Genomic DNA, 17216 nt, shown 5'->3' on the forward strand with positions numbered 1-17216 from the left:
GTTGTGACAGTCGATGAGGGACAATAGCTCTAGAGGTGGGAAGAAGAAGCGTGCGGCATTACATTGTTCTGGGTCACTTATCTCTTGGACAAACTCCAAAGCATGCAAATCCTCGAGATTCAATGCCCTTAGGGAAGGGAGTCACTTAAAGGTGGCAAGTACTTCAATCCTCTACATTCATTGAGTCTAAGCTCAACAAGATTCATGATGGAGGAAAGCTAGTTTGCGAACTCCCCGCCATAGAAGAGAATATGGTCAAATGGGCTAGATTTATGAGATTCTCCCGCACAATCAATTCATTGCTATCGCTTTCGTCATCTTGTTGCTTGCCTGACCGCTCTAACTTCAAGAAACGGAGATGTTTTTCCTTCAAGTGACCTATGTTCGGTGCTGATTGAAGGAACTCTAACTTTATAAGAGCAATCCACCCAGCCAATCTATTTAATCCACCCAGTTCATTTACTCTCCTTAAACCACCAAGTATTTTATAGTCCATCTTTTGTACAATGAATGGGGATAAAGTCTAAAGTGGAGACAAGTGATTCAACCCACACGGCATGCGGCTCAATGAATTACCCTAATCTATTCAGAGGTGTCTTAGGTTGACCAATTTCCATAAATCTCTTGAAGTGTGGTAAGATTCCTCCAACTAAAGAGTTTGAGGGTCTACAAGTTCAGCATATCCGCAAGTGAATCCAGCAAACTCTAGATAGATTAGGTTTTCAGAGACATCTAGAAATCTATAATTGAAAATTTTCCTTAAATATCTTGGAAGTGTTGTAAGCTTTTAGCAACTAGAGAGTTTAAGGGTCTGCAACTTCAGTAAATCCTCGATTGAATCCAGCAAACTCTTGATGGATTGGTTTCTAGAAAATCAAGAAATCTTAAGTGCTTCAATAGACTACCGAATGAAGGAAGGATGCAAAAATCTGTATTGCCTGACCATTTTGACAATGATTGAACTTGGAGAACATCCAATGATATTCATTTTGGGACAAGTTCTTCATAGAAAGAAACGCTCATAGATTGGTCACTTCAAGTAAAGAGGTCCCTTCCTATAGCGAGGAGAATTGTGAAGCAAATGATGCATGTCGATTTTCTCTAATGATGCTTTGAAATTAACCATCTTGCACTCATCTCCGACCACTTTCAAAGCAAGATCATGCATCTTGAACATTTGTGCCTCACCTATGTCATAATGGACCACCTCAACTTCAAGGAATGACCTACACAGTAGGTCCGAGACATAACAATCACTGATCTCTTTTAGGTGCTCGTTTCCATTCAATGACTCAATAAAGTCTTATGCCATCTAAAACTGTATCGTCTATTTGTCAAATAATGAGCTGTCCTCCTCCTACCAATCAGGGGTGTAAATGGGTCGGGTCGGGTCGGGTCTTGATGTTACCCGACCCGACCCGAAACATAAGGGTCACGCGTTATGACCCGACCCGACCCGACCAAACACATCAGAATATCGAATGTGTTTCAGGTCGGGTCGGGTCGGGTCGGGCCGGGCCGGGCCGAGTCGGGTTTTTGGGTTTTCACTTTTTTTTTTCTTTTTTTTTTTTTTCACATTAGACCATCTAATGTGACGGAGGCTTGGTACAACCCACGGATGAGAATGCCACCTACCATTGCAATCTGTTGAAATATCCTGCAGTTGCAGACAAGAAAATGAGAAACATACATATGGAACAATTCTCCTTTCATGGAAAGGTTCGATTCTCTACTCATCATTCATCATTGTCGCGGTTTACTTCACCAGTGATTGCATCTCAAGTCGTTGTTCTGCTTCTTTCTCTCTGATTTCTACTTCTCTTACAAGCTTAGGCATGCTTGTTGATTGCTGATGCGTAAACACACCAAGCACACAAAATCAAAAACCACACTATTCCTAGCAAATGCTCATCTAGATATGAGATAACAAGATTAATCCACACTAAGCCAACCCGAGGGGGAACCAAAAAGGGGTTGTGCATGTGGTGTCATCAAAGCTTCATGGCAGCAAAAATATCAGTAAAGGAACTCTGACCAAGATCAATTCAATCCAATGTCAAAAGCATGCAATATCCTGCAACAATTGAAATGGCTAGTTAAGCCATCATTGTACCATCTCTGGCTTTTTCAGTGCCAGACCAAATAGTAAAGAAGCAACAAAATTTACCAGTAAGATATTGAACTGCTCTGAAAGAATATCTGATACTATGAAACGTTGGTCACCACAAAACCGAAGAGAGAAAATCAAATTTGCTCATCTGATGGAAGGAGGGTAGAAGGGATCATGATAACTTCTTACAGGTTGGCAGTCCAACACAAAAAGGATATATTGGTCTGCCATCAATAATCTATATCCACAACATATCAACAAGCATTCATATGTGCAAGTGAAAAAAGGGCGAACACACAACACAGTGCACGCTAACTGCATCCTCATGATAATTCCCTTATAGGAAAAGCAACTACCAAAACCCAGTATCCTCAAAGGTCAAGGAGAGGAAACTTGGAAGTGATATATAGACAAACGGTTAAACAAATCTCTTATAGGAGTCCAACAGACAGAAAGACAAATGCGTCACTCACTATTCTCAAAGTGTCAAACAAATAAATAACCGGAAGCTGTCCCGTTAACTTGTCATCCCAACTGAATGTGGGTTTCTGCAACACATGCTTAGGTCAAGTTTTCTCGCAACAAATTAACAAACTTTATGCAAAAGCATGACAGTTCCGAGACCCAAAAGAAGTCCCAGATTCTGCTTGTAGCAAGCGAGTCCGGAAAAGGAATACTCTTCCCCGCCAATAGTTTAGCATACAGAGAAATTCCCAATAAAACCGACCCAATCACCCCCTCCGGGACGCTGACCTCCCTGTTCTGTTCATGAACTTCAAGAACAACGGGAAAGAACCGAGAACCAGAGCACCAGACGAGACACCGCAAAACCACGATATACCCAAAAGAAAGAAAGAAACACCAATGGAAGATAAGCATCCAAGAAACCAAAAAAGAGCAGAGATGGCGTCTGAAGAACGAAACCTTACCAAGAACGAAAAGAGCTCCGAGTCCAACCCTCTGTTTCTTCGGGTTCATGAATTTAAAGACCCTGGATCGTCAAGCCGCGCGGGCGAGAAATCGCGGCAGATTTTCTCCCGACTCTGAGGAAAAACCGAAAGCCACACAGCTCCAGCGTTTTCCCACTAAAACAATAGGAATAGGCGGCGGCTAGGGTTCCGGCGTTGAGACAAGGGGTGGGGAAGGCGACGGCGAGGTGGAGGCGCGTCGATCGGAGGGCGGCAGCGGAATCCACGAGAAGCGCAGTCGTCGGAGAAGAAGCCGAAGGGCAGGGGTTCTCGAAAAGACGTCTGTTTAGTGTTTAGTGTTTGTGTTTGGTGACTTGTTTGGAAATTGGAACAAGGGTGTTAACGTGTTTCGGGTCGAACAATGTTTCAACCCTAAACCCGACCCGAAACATGTATTCCGCTTGTTTCATGTTTGTCACTCGAACACGACCCGAACACAAAACACGTTTTATATTTGTTTCGTGTTCGGGTCGTGTTCGGGTCGGGTCGGGTCGGGTTTTTTTGACACCCCTACTACCAATAGCAACAGTTGCCTCACTAAGAATGTCTCTAGATGGAACTTCCTATCATTTTTATTCCGAACCAGTTTCTTTTGAAATTCTTGAATCTTAGTAGCCACTTTAAAGTAGTGTGCGAGCTGATTTGATTCAGAGAAGAAAACATGTACCTCTTTTTGACGTCTTGTTGCCCGAAGTGACCTTTCGCCTGAGATCTTCGATTGCGACAACATCAAGCAAGTCCTGTATGTCATACAACACGTCTTTCAGCCTCTTGAGCCAGTCCTTGAATTGGTGGTTGTGCCGATGCTGTTTCTCGGCATCCAAAAGCACAGCTTGGTTGGTCTTGACGGTGTCCTCAAGACTTCGGAGCTCGTCCTTGGCACCGCAGAGCAGCTAGATCTTCTGGGACGTAGGAACCTCCAGTTTCCAGTTTCACCATATCGGTGGTGAGGCTTTTCAGTAGGTCAGTGGCAAGGCCTAAGAGACCTGCTTCTGCCATTTTGTAAAAGACAAAAGCAGGGGCTGAGGAGTATTTGAGAGTAGGTTGCAAAGCTGATGCTTTTTGTGAGACAAGGACTTGGTGCTGCCTCATCCACTTCATGCACGAATGTATAGCAAGACAAACGGCATATCCATATTACTTCATGCTCAGTCACTCCACCAGATGAAATAGCATAACTTGTAACAGCGGAAAAGAAAAGCGTGAATGAGTTGTTTCTTTGTGTTAAGCGGAAGGTGCCAAATAAATGGATCGATAATGAAGTAAAGAAGAATAAGATATGTCTCTTCGTTTAATCATGTCCCTAATGAATTTGAGGGGAAACTCTTTAATATTGTGAAATATAAAATAAGAGAAATATAAGTCCGCGGCTACAAAAACACATTTGAGACTTTTCTCTCAATAACACATTTTAGTTGACACTATCAAGAGTTTTCTAAGGTGATTGAATATCTGATTTCGAAATTTATACAACATTTCGAGACAAGTCAGAAAAGCCCATTTTAGGTGATTTTCTCTTAGTAGTATTTGAATTAATTATTGCGTTTGGGCTAACTTCCTGTTACTTCATAAGAATTGGCTTAGTGGTAATGATCTTATTTGTGTATGGATTATGCGTAAGACATTCATTTGATTCTCCACGCCAACAAGAGCAAAAATTCCATATTTTGGGCCATCACTCCAAGCTTAAGCTTACATTTTACCTAATTTATGAGATTAGTAGGATATTTTGTAAGGTGGAAGGTATTCTTAATTAAATAGGCCTTCCTCATAGGAAAAGTACCAAAAAAGTTTTTAACTTATTATATTTGTACTAATTCAATCCTAAACCTATTAGTTGTGTCAATTTAGTTTTAGACATTTTTACAATTTACCAATTGAACCGTTTCAGCTAATTTTGATCAGAAATCGCTAATGTGTATACTAGTCCTACTTAGCTTATTCAAAACTAACTTGAATATCTTTTATAATTTAAAAAAAAAAATGAATTTTATTATTTTTTAATATTTGTTTCTTATTTACTTTTTTTCTTTCATTTTGACTAACAACCCTTACATTCTAATCGTCAATCTTGGATTTGTTCTACATTTAGTGATGCTTCAAGTTATTTATTTTTCTTAATTTTGTAAGTATTAACTTAAATTTATGGTAAAAAGCTATTTTAAAAACCCTAGATTATACTACTGTGATACATTTACCCTGATTTATTTTTTTCGCCTCATCAAAAACCCCAAAATATGTCTATTATGACACATTTACCCTAAACTTCTTCCTCTAACATTTAAAAAAAAACTAAACTTGTGCTTGTGTAAAATATTTGCCCATTATTAAAATTCTATTAGATGATCTTTCACCTGAACCCCATGGGCTCCATGCTAGCACTATTTGCTTTCTAGCATCCATGTAGGCAAATTTTTAATGATTCTCATTGACAGAACTCAGAAAAATTGTCCAAAAGTCTTTTGCTGATTCGGTTTCAAATCTCTTGCTGAAGGATCGTGGGAGGGAGCGATTGCAGGAGTGTGTCGAAACTCAGACGGATTTCTTGTCGATGGATTCGCAAATTGAGTTGAGCTTCTTCGGTGATTGAGATAGAATCCCTAGCCCTTTTGGAGACGCTGCTGTACTGGGAGAACCACTTTGACTTGAAGACACGAACTGATTCTGTTGGTAGAGACTGAAACTGATAGATAATCCTCGCTAAGCTATGTGACGCTCGCAGATCAAAGCCCATGGAATTTGTGGGCATGGATCGACGATTGCAAGCGAAGACTGGCCCAATATAAGTCTGTCCACATAGCCCAGTGCTCTCCTGGGGCCGACCTTCTGGTGGACTGGGTTGCTAAGGCCCAACGGAAAAAAGCCCTCCCTTTAATAGGCTCTCTAAGCCCGGCCAAGTCTATTTAGATATCCTTTCTTTTGATGTTAAGAAATTGTGCTCTATTTAAGCTCCGTTTGTTTCGTGAAAACATTTTCTTTATTTTCTAGCATTTGGTTGGTTAGGAAAATGAGTCCACAGAAGACCTATGCTTAAATTCTAGAACCTATTTTTCAATAAGATTGTTCAAAATATAACTAGATATCGATACTTAGATCTTAAACTCCATACTTAGGCAGGGAAATGCCAACCCTAATTTCCTACTCCTCGAAGTTTTGGACCAAGTCTCTAGCACCTGAGCCCAGGTCCATTAAGGCTGAGCCTAGGACCTCATTACCCCGGCACCCATGCTTAGGTCTATTGAGGTCAAGCTTGAAGCCCTAGTGTCCATGCCCAATGCCTCGACTCCTAAGGCCAAGTCCATAAATGTTGTGCTTGGGTCGTCAATGCCGAGCTCTAGTCATCAACACTCAAGCCCACGCAAATGTTGTGTGGGTCTGCAAGGTCATGGGCAAGTCCTTGATACTCAGCCTAGGTCCTTAGTTAATAAAATATTTTTTATTATAAAAATTAAAGAAATCAAATTTTGAATTTTTTTCTTTTTTTCTTTTTTCTTTTTCTTTTCCCTTCTTCCTTGGCCGGTGGTCATGGCCGGCCTCGAGCAAGGGATGAGCAAGCACAATGTGTCGCCGGAGGTCGGCAAGTCGCGGCAAGCTCAAGGCCTCATGAGTTAGCAAGTGAGCCTTAAGCTCGCCAATCTAGTGAGGATTGGCTCCCCACAATCTAATGAGCTTGAGCATCGCTGGCTTTGGGTGAGTTGGTCCCTCGGCTATGGTCAACTACAAACCAAGGAAGAAGGAAAGAAAAAAAGAAAATTCAAAATTCAAATTTTTTGGTAATCTTTCTTAGGAAAATTAAATCAAAATTTTCAAACCAAATAGTGGAAAATATTTTCTAATTCATCAGCTTAGTTTCAACCAAATATCAAAAAATATTATCATTTTCCTAAAAAATGACCCCTTGAAAAAAAACATCAGAAATATTACATTTTCAAGGGAACAAATTGAGCCTTAACATTATGAAGTGCTTTTTCTCAAAAAAAAAAAAAAAAAAAAAGTCTATGATAACCCTGTTTTGCTAGCATTCACACCCTGAATTCACTTTCATGTATGCAAAATTATGGAATGAGGGAATCTATGTATGATTTTATCAAAGACTTTGATGTGAAGATATGTGATAGTGATTCGATGATAGCAATTGCTTTGGAAAAATAATCTCAAATAACAATAAAGAGAGTAAAAACAGATAGCTAAATCATGGCAGAATGAAGAAAATAAATCTGATATGTAGCACACAATCGCCCATCCTGGTGAACTATTTCAATGGACAACTAATGCCTAAATATTTCAGATTGGAACACACAACAAGCGGAAGTTGATGCAAATTACTACTTCAAGGTTGGTGTTGAGTCAATCCTAAATTTCCCCTGCTTACTCTTGCGGGTCAAACTCATAAAGCTCCTTCAAATCACCACGGACCCGCGCCCTCCACTTGTTCATGGCGGCCACGATGATCTGGGCCATCCTCGCGAGCGGGCTGCCTGCAGACACCTAGCGACAGTAGAAAGGGGTAACTGCGAGGACGATCGCGACTAAGATCGCAAGCCCCGGGGTCAGGAGCCAGGACCCAAGAGCCCGGCGCAGTGTCCTGAATATACAGGACGGTGTTGGCAAAGAGGGTCCCCATGAAGATGCTGGACATCAACCGCTTGAAGGAGTTCTTGTAGGCCTTCTCCCTCGGGCCAGAGTTGTCGAACTGGTCCATGCCAATCATCGAGATGTTGGGCTTGGTCCCCCCGGTCCCGACCACCAGCACGTACAGCGCACCGCAGAGGACGGAGTTGCAATGTGGAGGGCTTCTAACAATCGTCGATGTCAGCTTCCGAGCGGTGCAGCCGGTTTGAGGCCGCGAAGTGAGATTGCCAGGGTCAACACAGACATGCCCTAAGTGAAGAAAGCTAGATATGCTTAATTGTCTCGTCCAACGAAAAGACGTATACTTTGCAAGAGAAGCTAGTCAACCGCTTTTCGATTAAGTATTGTATAATACGTTATATAAACCAACATCCCTATCCTTATTGGTCATAGGCAATATGCTGATTATATAAGACGAATTCTTCGCATTTCATGTGCGTAGAGCGTGTTTCTTTGTAATATACCACGGATTAATTAGAAATACGATAATTGAAAACATCGATTTGATGGCAGTTTCTTTTGATTTGGTGGTTAGTAATCCTTTACAAAGTATCTAAGTAATATTGATGAGCCTTGATTGAGCTACGTCTATTTGCAACGAGCAATTTATCAGGTGTTGACTACTAACACGTGGCTTGTTTATCGTGTGTTTAAACTTAAAAGTTTGTTTATTTCACGGAAAATATTTTCTTCATTTTCTAGCATTTAATATATTTAGGAAAATGAGTTAACGGAAAATATTTTACTACTAAAATATGAATTCAGAAAAGTAATTTTAAAAGAACCATAAAACATTATATAGACTATTACTTGGAATCGTGCTTAAACTCGAAACTTTATAATTGGGTATGAAATCCCCAACATTTGTCCCTAGCTCCTAACGTTCAGAATCAACTCTCTAGTGGACGGGCCTGAGCCCAAGCTGTAGAGGCTAGGCTCGGGACCCTAGTACTCCGGACCAAGCCCTCAATGTCCATGCTCGGGTTCATGAGCCAAGCCCAAACCCCTAGTCTTTGACTGCCAATGCTCCAACACCCAAGCTCAAGTTCATAGGCCATGTTCGGGTCCCCAATACTCAAACTCGGTCCCGACCCTCGCTAGGGTTCATAATGGCTGTGTGCAAGTTTTCGATGGTTAGGCTTAGGTCTTTGGTTAATGAAACGTTTATTCTCATAAAAATATTTTTAAAAATTAGAATTTTTAAATATTTTTATTTATTAAGACACCAAATTTTTAATTATTATTTTTTTTTTTAGTTTTTGTTTTAATCTATTATTTTCTCTTTGCTTCTTCCTTGGCCAATCGTTGGCCGACAAGATCAAGCTCGCTTGTGGCCAATCGCGGCCAAGGAAGAAGGAAAAGGAAAAGAATATAAAAAAATTAAAAAATACAAAATTTTTTAATTTTTTTCCCGTCAAATTTTCTATACCAAACAATAGAAAATACTTTCTAGGGTTTTTTCTTTCAAATTTCAATCAAATACCAGAAAACAAAATCATTTTACTTCTTGGAAAACATTTTAAAAAATGATACATTTTCTGTAAAATAAATGGACGCCTAATCCTTAAGACTTTACCACCTCTAGATAGCCTTATTTTGTTGTATTTATTCGTTACTGATCTCGTGAGTCGGTTTAGAATTCTTAATTTTCCAAATCTTGCATGTGATTTTCACATCTTAAGATAGACAAAACATATGATGATGTAGTTGACTAGATGACTGAACCACGTTAATTCCTTACCAGGGTAAGCGCAGAAAACCGAGGTCCGATTTGCCTTTTTACTTAATTACTTCTAGAATTTTGGAAGCATGTTGAGTCCTTCCCGGCAAATGATTTATTTATTTATTTATTTATTCTTGCGTTCACCTTTGGACTTTCCGGTCGCGTGGAACATAATCCGCGTGTGGATAGAATTCAGAATATTCTTGGTCTGCAAACGAAAAGAAAAATAAGTTTAAACTTGTACAATACGAATCCCTCATTTACTAATGGTTGTCGACTAGAGTCGATAAGAAGTACTCATAAAACTGTTGGCAGATTAAATCAATCATATTTCATTGACGTGTCTTGACTATAAACTTAAAGTCACTTTTTTCGACAAAAACAAATAACAAAATACATTTTCAACTTATCATAATTGTGTTCATAAATTAAATTAATAATTTTTTATCTATGTGTCTCAATAATAAATGTTATGTACTTTTTTTCTGACATGACTAGTTACAAAATAAACTTTACGCTCTTTTTCACTCTATCATGCACATGATTCCTTTAAACATTTGGAATGGATTTTCCCTGCTAATCGATATTAGGAAATAGTCAAGCTTTTCTTGAGCTACCCCGAATTCAAATGCTAGATAATCAAACTTGGTTTGGTTCGATTAATCTTTTTAATTCAAGTAGTTCGATTACTTAGCCGGTCAAACTTATTTACTAACGAATTCTATGGTATTTTAAAAACTCAAATTCGAGCGCGGGCGGATCTCGAACTTGACAAATCAAGCTCCAATCGTGTATTCAGCTGGGTGGAATTGAGTGGATTCGAGCTCAAGTATTAGAAAAACTCTGTCAACTCAATTCAGATTATATCCTCTACTTTTTTAAAAGAACTTACAAGGCTGAATTTTCTGCGCAGCTTTGCATGACTTTCCCATGTGAATCTGATAGGTACTAGTTGGGATACATTACAAGGCCACAGCTATAGGTTTTCACGTGGACACACTTCGATGGCAATGTGGAGCACACGCACCGTGAGATGGACGGCGAATGTGACAACGAAGGTCTGGCAATGGCCGAGATGGGTGTCTGCAAAGTGCACGCCAAGGATGACCGTGATCCAAATGATTCCGACCCAGTTGGTGACAACATTGGCTGCCTTGACCATGCCTTAATGAAGCTTGTAAGGGAAACAAATTCTTAAAAATCGATCCGATACTCAGACAATCGAAAACCAAAATGAACGCGAAAACATGCCCAAAAACATGTAACACCAATCGAAGGCATATTACGGAGTCGGACATATCTTGATTGCCACAGATTAAATACCATCACAGTTATGAGGAATTCTTTGAAACCCCGAAGTCCGTTTGTCGAGAGAGCGTGTACTGTTTCAAGGGGCAGAGAAATGTATATCTCTTTCTAAAAACACCACTGTTCTCATATCCCCTTTTTACATTTTATTTATTTATTTTATATATTACAGAATCTGTACTCTTTTATGGGCCCTTCACTTACAAGCTGGATTTTGACCTAGCATGAGCAGACGAGCTTAAGTTGGCCCATCAAATATAAAAACACATCAAAGCTTCTTGGTCATATAGAGGACAAGGTTGGATGATTCCATGATACGTGATCCTCTCAAAGGGTTGCATTTAGAAGAGCATTTGGAGAAAATGTAGGGTTTGTTTGTTTGATGAGAAACTGTTTTCAGGAAATTATTTTCCAACTTTCTAATATTTGGATGGCAGAAACAAACACATCCTAACCTAAAGGGGGTCTATTTTTTTTTTTTTTAACTTCAAATAGTGCTTAATAAAATGTAATTGAAATGTGCAAGTGAAAGCAACTTGGATTTAAATGCTATTTAAAAAAGAAAGAAAAAATTATACTTGTAAAAGACTTCATGTGTGTGTGTGTGTGTGTGTGTGTGTGTGTGTGTGTGAGAGAGAGAGAGATTCTGAAAGAAGATCAGCAATTGGTGGCACTTAGGTGAGGGGTTTAGGAGGCGAATGGACGTGGGCAAGCCAAATCTAGAACCCAACAAAGAGTAAGAATAACATTGGATCGATATTCACTCAATATGATTGGCTTTGTTAAACCGAATGAGATATAGCTTTATTTATTTTATTGGTCAAATGCATTTGAACATACTTCCTTCCAAATCTAATGGTAATTGGGTTTTGAGGCTGACAAATCACTTAGCTAATGTTGATCGATCAAAGCAAAAGTGCGAACATTCTATAAGTTCTTGCTTGTATTCGGCCCAACGAAGGAACGAATCCCAGACTTCAAATATGTATAATCGAAAGGAGGAAGATGTTCTTGTGAGCAGTCATTTGTTCCAAAATTTATGCTATTCGGGAATGATGTTGTGTTGCCGGGCAAAGATCGCACTTGCCGTGAAATTGGACTTCAGACAATGGGAAAGCAAGTGAAAGCTTCCTCTGGTTTTAATTCGACCACATAGATCAAAAAAATTCACGGAAAACTGAGATGAAGAATGCACGAAAGAAAATGACAAGGAAAGTAAATGTTCCCGAACATTAAAGGAAACTAAACTGCAGGACTGAGATTAAAACAGAATACTGGAATTGAATTTGGAAGCAAATGAATATTACAACGTACCTGAAATTCTAGCTACGCTTGAAGGTACAACACTGAAAACACGGGTTTGATATCCACGACACCTTAATGGAGGAACAGCTTTGGTTCTGAGAACTAAAAGACATTTGATACAGGTTTCGTGCTGGTCTTTACTTAGAATTCAATAAGGTTTGACAAAAATGGTCATTTCTTCTTCGCCCTTTGTTTTAACTTTAACATGCTATTCTTTTTTTGATTCTTTAACATGCTATTCTTTATTAAACGTCTTGTTGACCATCTAGAAACTGTGTCACTGTCAGACTTTATTTCAAACCCAACGTTGCTCTCGTGAATCGTAGAGGATTTATGTCATTCTAGTTCATATTTCAGAGATATTATTGCCAAATCATTATCCAAGTGATGAACAGGTTCACGATGTGTCTGACTTGGGCAAGACCCCAAAAGGAGTGTTCAAAGTATCTACCCAATGATCCAGCGCATTTTACATTAGCCAAAACAATCAAATCAGTATATATGGAGAATTTTAATGGTAGATTGTACTAATGAATAACGATGTGCATTACCATCCTACTTGGGATTGATATGATATGTTATGTTCTAGATTACCTCAGAGAAGCATCCAAGGAACAACTTGATGGATTTTACTCAAGGAAAGCTACCAATTAAGTTGGAAATTCGAGACATAAGACATTGATCTAACGATGATCAATTTTGCTTAATGTTCACCGCTATATTTATTTGCTCATGACAATTTCAATCCGCCAAAGTAGTTGACCATGATAACGACCATTATATTATAGACTGTTAAGACACGCCTATGAGTTGCGCTAGAAAAGCCTCACATCTAAGAATTGATGTGGCGGGAAATAATTAATATATTATAGCTATCTCATATCTCATTATATTAAGTTTTTTTGGCAAAGATGGATTCAACTAAATATATCAACAATTTGAATTGGGTTCCTTCCTAATGATCTCCCCAAACGAAGGTATCACCATCTTGGATAGCATCCCTTAGGAAATAAAAGAAAAACAAAAACAAAAACAAACTCGAAGCTAGGCAAGGAGAGAAAGAAGACAAAAGCAAAGTCACTATGTCGATGGCATGGAAATTATAATCTTCTAGATGCCTCCGTGCGTCTATAAAAAGTCTTTTGGGTTTGAACTTCCATTGTTCAACACTCCTACAAACTCTCAGTTACATATCATATAAACAAAATGTCACTGGTGGAAGGAGGAGTTGATCATTACACCCAAGATGGAACCGTCGATCTCCAAGGAAACCCTGTCTCTCGATCCAAGCGCGGCGGATGGACCGCCTGCACCTTCATCCTTGGTACTGTCTCTCTCTCTCTCTCTCTCTCTCTCTCTCTCTCTCTCTCTGTTTTGAAGAGAAATTTGGTAAATTGCGGGAAGATATCAAACGGACCGGCGACATACAAAATTACATATACAACACAGAATGTATCATCCAACCTTTTTTTTTTTTTCCTTTTTTACCTTTCTTGATGATTTAGTTTTGAAATCTCAATGTCTGAACGACTCATGTTGGGTTTTGAGGGTAACTGGGAAAATTAACCTTCCATCATTTTATCATAGACATGTTTGGCGGTTGTGCCTGACTTGGGCGCTCTCGTGGCACGGCGTTTAATACTTCAGTCGGGTTATGAATATCACAAATTTGAACTTAATTTCCTTGAGAGGGATGGATGTCTAGGCAGAAGGCATAATTAGATACTGGTGGCCATTATTTTTCGCACAAAAAGCAAAAAAAAAAAAAAAAAAATGCCCCATAAATAGTTGGTTGGCTAGCAAATTCTGATATTCTATCTCGTAAATTTAATATTTCAACAAACTGAAAGTACTTTTGCATCTATAAGTCTTCTTAAATCCCATTAGAATCAGAAGTAATCTGATGTGCGGTTGATGATGATAATCAGAATGTCACCAACACGGCTGGCCAGTATTTTATCCGCTGCATTAAAAGTCAATAAAAATGAGATTTTTTTTTTTTTTTTTGCTTTGAATTATATTTGTTTAAAGAAAGCACAAGACTCGCACCTAAAAATGACTCTGTCATGATAAAATTCTACATTAGATAGATTTTTAATTAGTCGAGATCTTTATAAATAGTTGATAAAAAGATAGCTAATAGTAATAGTATCTTCTCCCGACATAATTATCAACCATATGTTGCGATTTGTTACGTTATTTATGTCCCTCATTAAGGCTTAAGTATGATCCAGAGCTTGGAGAGCTTGCTCCTTAACATGAACTCCAAAAATAAAGGCCAAATTAGAAGCATATATTTGACCCATTTATTCCATTCCTCTAATGATGCATTTTCAATTGAAAAGGAAAAGTTGGTCACGCAAACCGGTGTGTATGTACAACTTTCGTCCCGTGGTCTTTTCCATGATCTTATGGGTCAATATTCAATTTGCTTTACTTCACTTCAATTTCAGGCATGATGTATTAAGAAATCATAAATCTCAACTATGCACTTAATATTGGGAAAAAGTTACAAAAACCTCAAACTTTACCCTATCACCTTAAATTCTTTTTTGTAATACCATAAGCTCCAAACTTATTAATGTATAATATACAAGTTTAGAGTCAATGTGTTACTATGCACATAATTTACGATTTTTTTTATGACTTTTGCCCCTTAATATATTGAATAAGTCCGCTTCGTGCATTTTTTTCCCATTAGCACTATTTTTTTTTTAAATAAAGAAACTTAACTGAGATCTCATTTTTATTTTTGAAAAAGAGAGAGAGAGAAGAATGGAAGCATGCCAGTTAACGAAAATCATTCTCGCGTTGACCTGTTGACTAATGGTTGCGCAGTATTCGAGGTCTTCAGGACCATGGCATACAGCGGTTTTCTGTCCAACCTAGTCCTCTATCTCACCGAGAATCTCCACGAAGGCACGGTGACGTCGGCTAACGATGTCACCAATTGGGTCGGCACGGCTTACATCACCGCCGTCCTTGGCTTGTACGTGGCAGACGCCCATCTCGGCCGTTACTGGACCTCCGTCGTCGCATTGGCCATCTACCTCACGGTACGTGTCGTCCACATCACCACGCCATCGCCGTACTTCTCCGCTTTCCTCCCAAAAGACATCATAAAGTCGAACCAAAAAGTCAATATGGAAAAGCTGTTGAGATCCAATATTTCCGCCTTTCGAGAAAAGCTATTGGTTTCGCCTCGTACAAAAGAATTGTTCCGTCATGGGCAAGACAATTAAAGCATACATGTCTTCGCGCAGGGCATGTCGATCTGGACCCTGGCCGTCTCGCTCCCCGGCCTCCAACCGCCTCACTGCCCGGAGGCCGACGGCGGCAACAGCAAGAAGGCCTCGGCGCTGCAGCTCGCCGTCTTCTACGGCGCGCTGTACACGCTGGCGTTCGGGAGCGGCGGGGCCGAGGCTAACGTCTCGACGATCGGCAGGGACCAGTTTGACGACTTCGACCCGAAGGAGAAGGCCCACAAGCTCGCCTTCTCCAACTGGCGGACGGTCAGCATCTTCTTTGGGAGCCTCTTTGCCAACTTCGTGCTTGCGTATAGTCAGGACAACGTAGGCTCGGCCCTCGGGTACGGGTTCCCGACCCTAGGGCTCGCGATCTCTGTGGTGATCTTCCTCACCGGGACCCCTTTCTACCGCCACCGGGTGCCTGCAGGCAGCCCGCTCACGAGTACGGCCCGGGTCATCGTGGTTGCCGTGAGGAAGTGGAGGGTGCCGGTCCCGAGTGATCCGAAGGAGCTTTATGAGCTTGACCCGCAAGAGGATGTCAAGAAGGCGAAATTCAGGATCGACTCAACACCAACTTTGAGGTACTAATTTGCATCAACTTCCACCTCTTCTGTGTTCCGATCTGAAATATTCATACATCAGCTGTGGAGTCGACCCTTTGATAAACTGTGTGGCTCCCTCTCTATGCAGATTCTTGAACAAAGCATGTGTCCGAACCGGCCCGACCTCTCTGTGGAGGCTATGCTCAGTCACCCAAGTCGAGGAGACGAAACAAATGCTGCTTATGATCCCGATCCTGATCGCGACTTTCGTCCCGAGCTGCATGGTGGCTCAAGTCAATACCCTCTTCATCAAGCAAGGAACTACCTTAGATAGCAGCATCGGCAGCTTCAAGATCCCCCCAGCGAGTCTAGCCCGATTCGTGACCATATCGGAGCTTGTGTGTTCTGTGATGTATGACCGCTTCTTCGTCAAGCTTATGCGAAGATGTACCAAGAATCCGAGAGGCATCAGTCTTCTTTGCAGGATGGGGATCGGTCTCGTTCTCCACATCGTGATCATGACTGTGGCGTCCTTCACCGAGAGATGGAGGCTCCTAGTGGTGAGGGAACACTATTTGGTCGAATCGGAAGGACAAATCCCACTGACAATCTTCATTCTGCTTCCTCAATTCGTGCTTATGGGAACAGCCAACGCGTTCCTGGAAGAAGCAAAATCGAGTTCTTCTACAGCCAAGCGCCGGAGAGCATGAAGAGCCTGGGCACGTCTTATTTAATGATCACCACGGCGGTCGGGAACTTCCTCAGCAGCCTCCTCCTATCCACGGTCTCGCACATCACCAAGAGGCATGGCCACCATGGGTGGATCCTAGACAACCTGAATGCTTCGCACCTCAACTATTACTACGCCTTCTTCGCAGTGCTCAACATCCTGAATTTTGCGTTCTTTCTGTTCGTGGCAAAACTCTATGCTTATCGTGCCGAGGTCTCGGGATTAGATGGTGGTGCTCAAGGAAGAGATGAAAGGGTCGGTGCCGCAGGAGGAGGAGGAAGTGCTGGTGACATAGCTCTGGTATAGGTAAGATGCCACGGATCGCATTTGTGTGGAAAAGATGATTGTGAAGCTATCTTATGTCCTAAACTCTACTTGTTGAATAATATTCAGCAATTGTACAGCTTTTGGCGTCACTGCTACATGCGTGCCTTTTGCATTTATGAACAGATGATTGTTGTTGCGAAAAATAAGTGAGAACAACGTCGGATAGGTATTCACTTAATATGACTGGCTTCGTTAAACCGAGTAAGATATATACAAATAAATCCTTACATGACTAATTTACTCTTTGTTTAGAAACGAGTTAGCTTTACATCATCATCCATCACCAAAAACAAAAATTTGCCTTCGAAGAGATCTTCTTTCCA

General features: G+C 40.5%; 1 long non-coding RNA gene and 1 pseudogene across 1 annotated transcript; one reads left to right on the top strand and one right to left on the bottom strand.

The window, feature by feature from the left end:
- Positions 1-1632: 1632 nt before the first annotated feature.
- On the bottom strand, positions 1633-3583 carry LOC108954286. Its single transcript, XR_005545525.1, has 2 exons — positions 3040-3583; positions 1633-2074 (listed from the first exon to the last, which is right to left on the bottom strand). It is a non-coding gene; the product is annotated as an uncharacterized LOC108954286 (long non-coding RNA).
- A 9669-nt stretch (positions 3584-13252) lies between these two features.
- On the top strand, positions 13253-16915 carry LOC104417199 (annotated as a pseudogene).
- The last annotated feature ends 301 nt before the right edge of the window (positions 16916-17216 follow it).

This window comes from Eucalyptus grandis, chromosome 8 (assembly GCF_016545825.1).
Source record: "Eucalyptus grandis isolate ANBG69807.140 chromosome 8, ASM1654582v1, whole genome shotgun sequence".
NCBI lineage: Eukaryota > Viridiplantae > Streptophyta > Magnoliopsida > Myrtales > Myrtaceae > Eucalyptus > Eucalyptus grandis.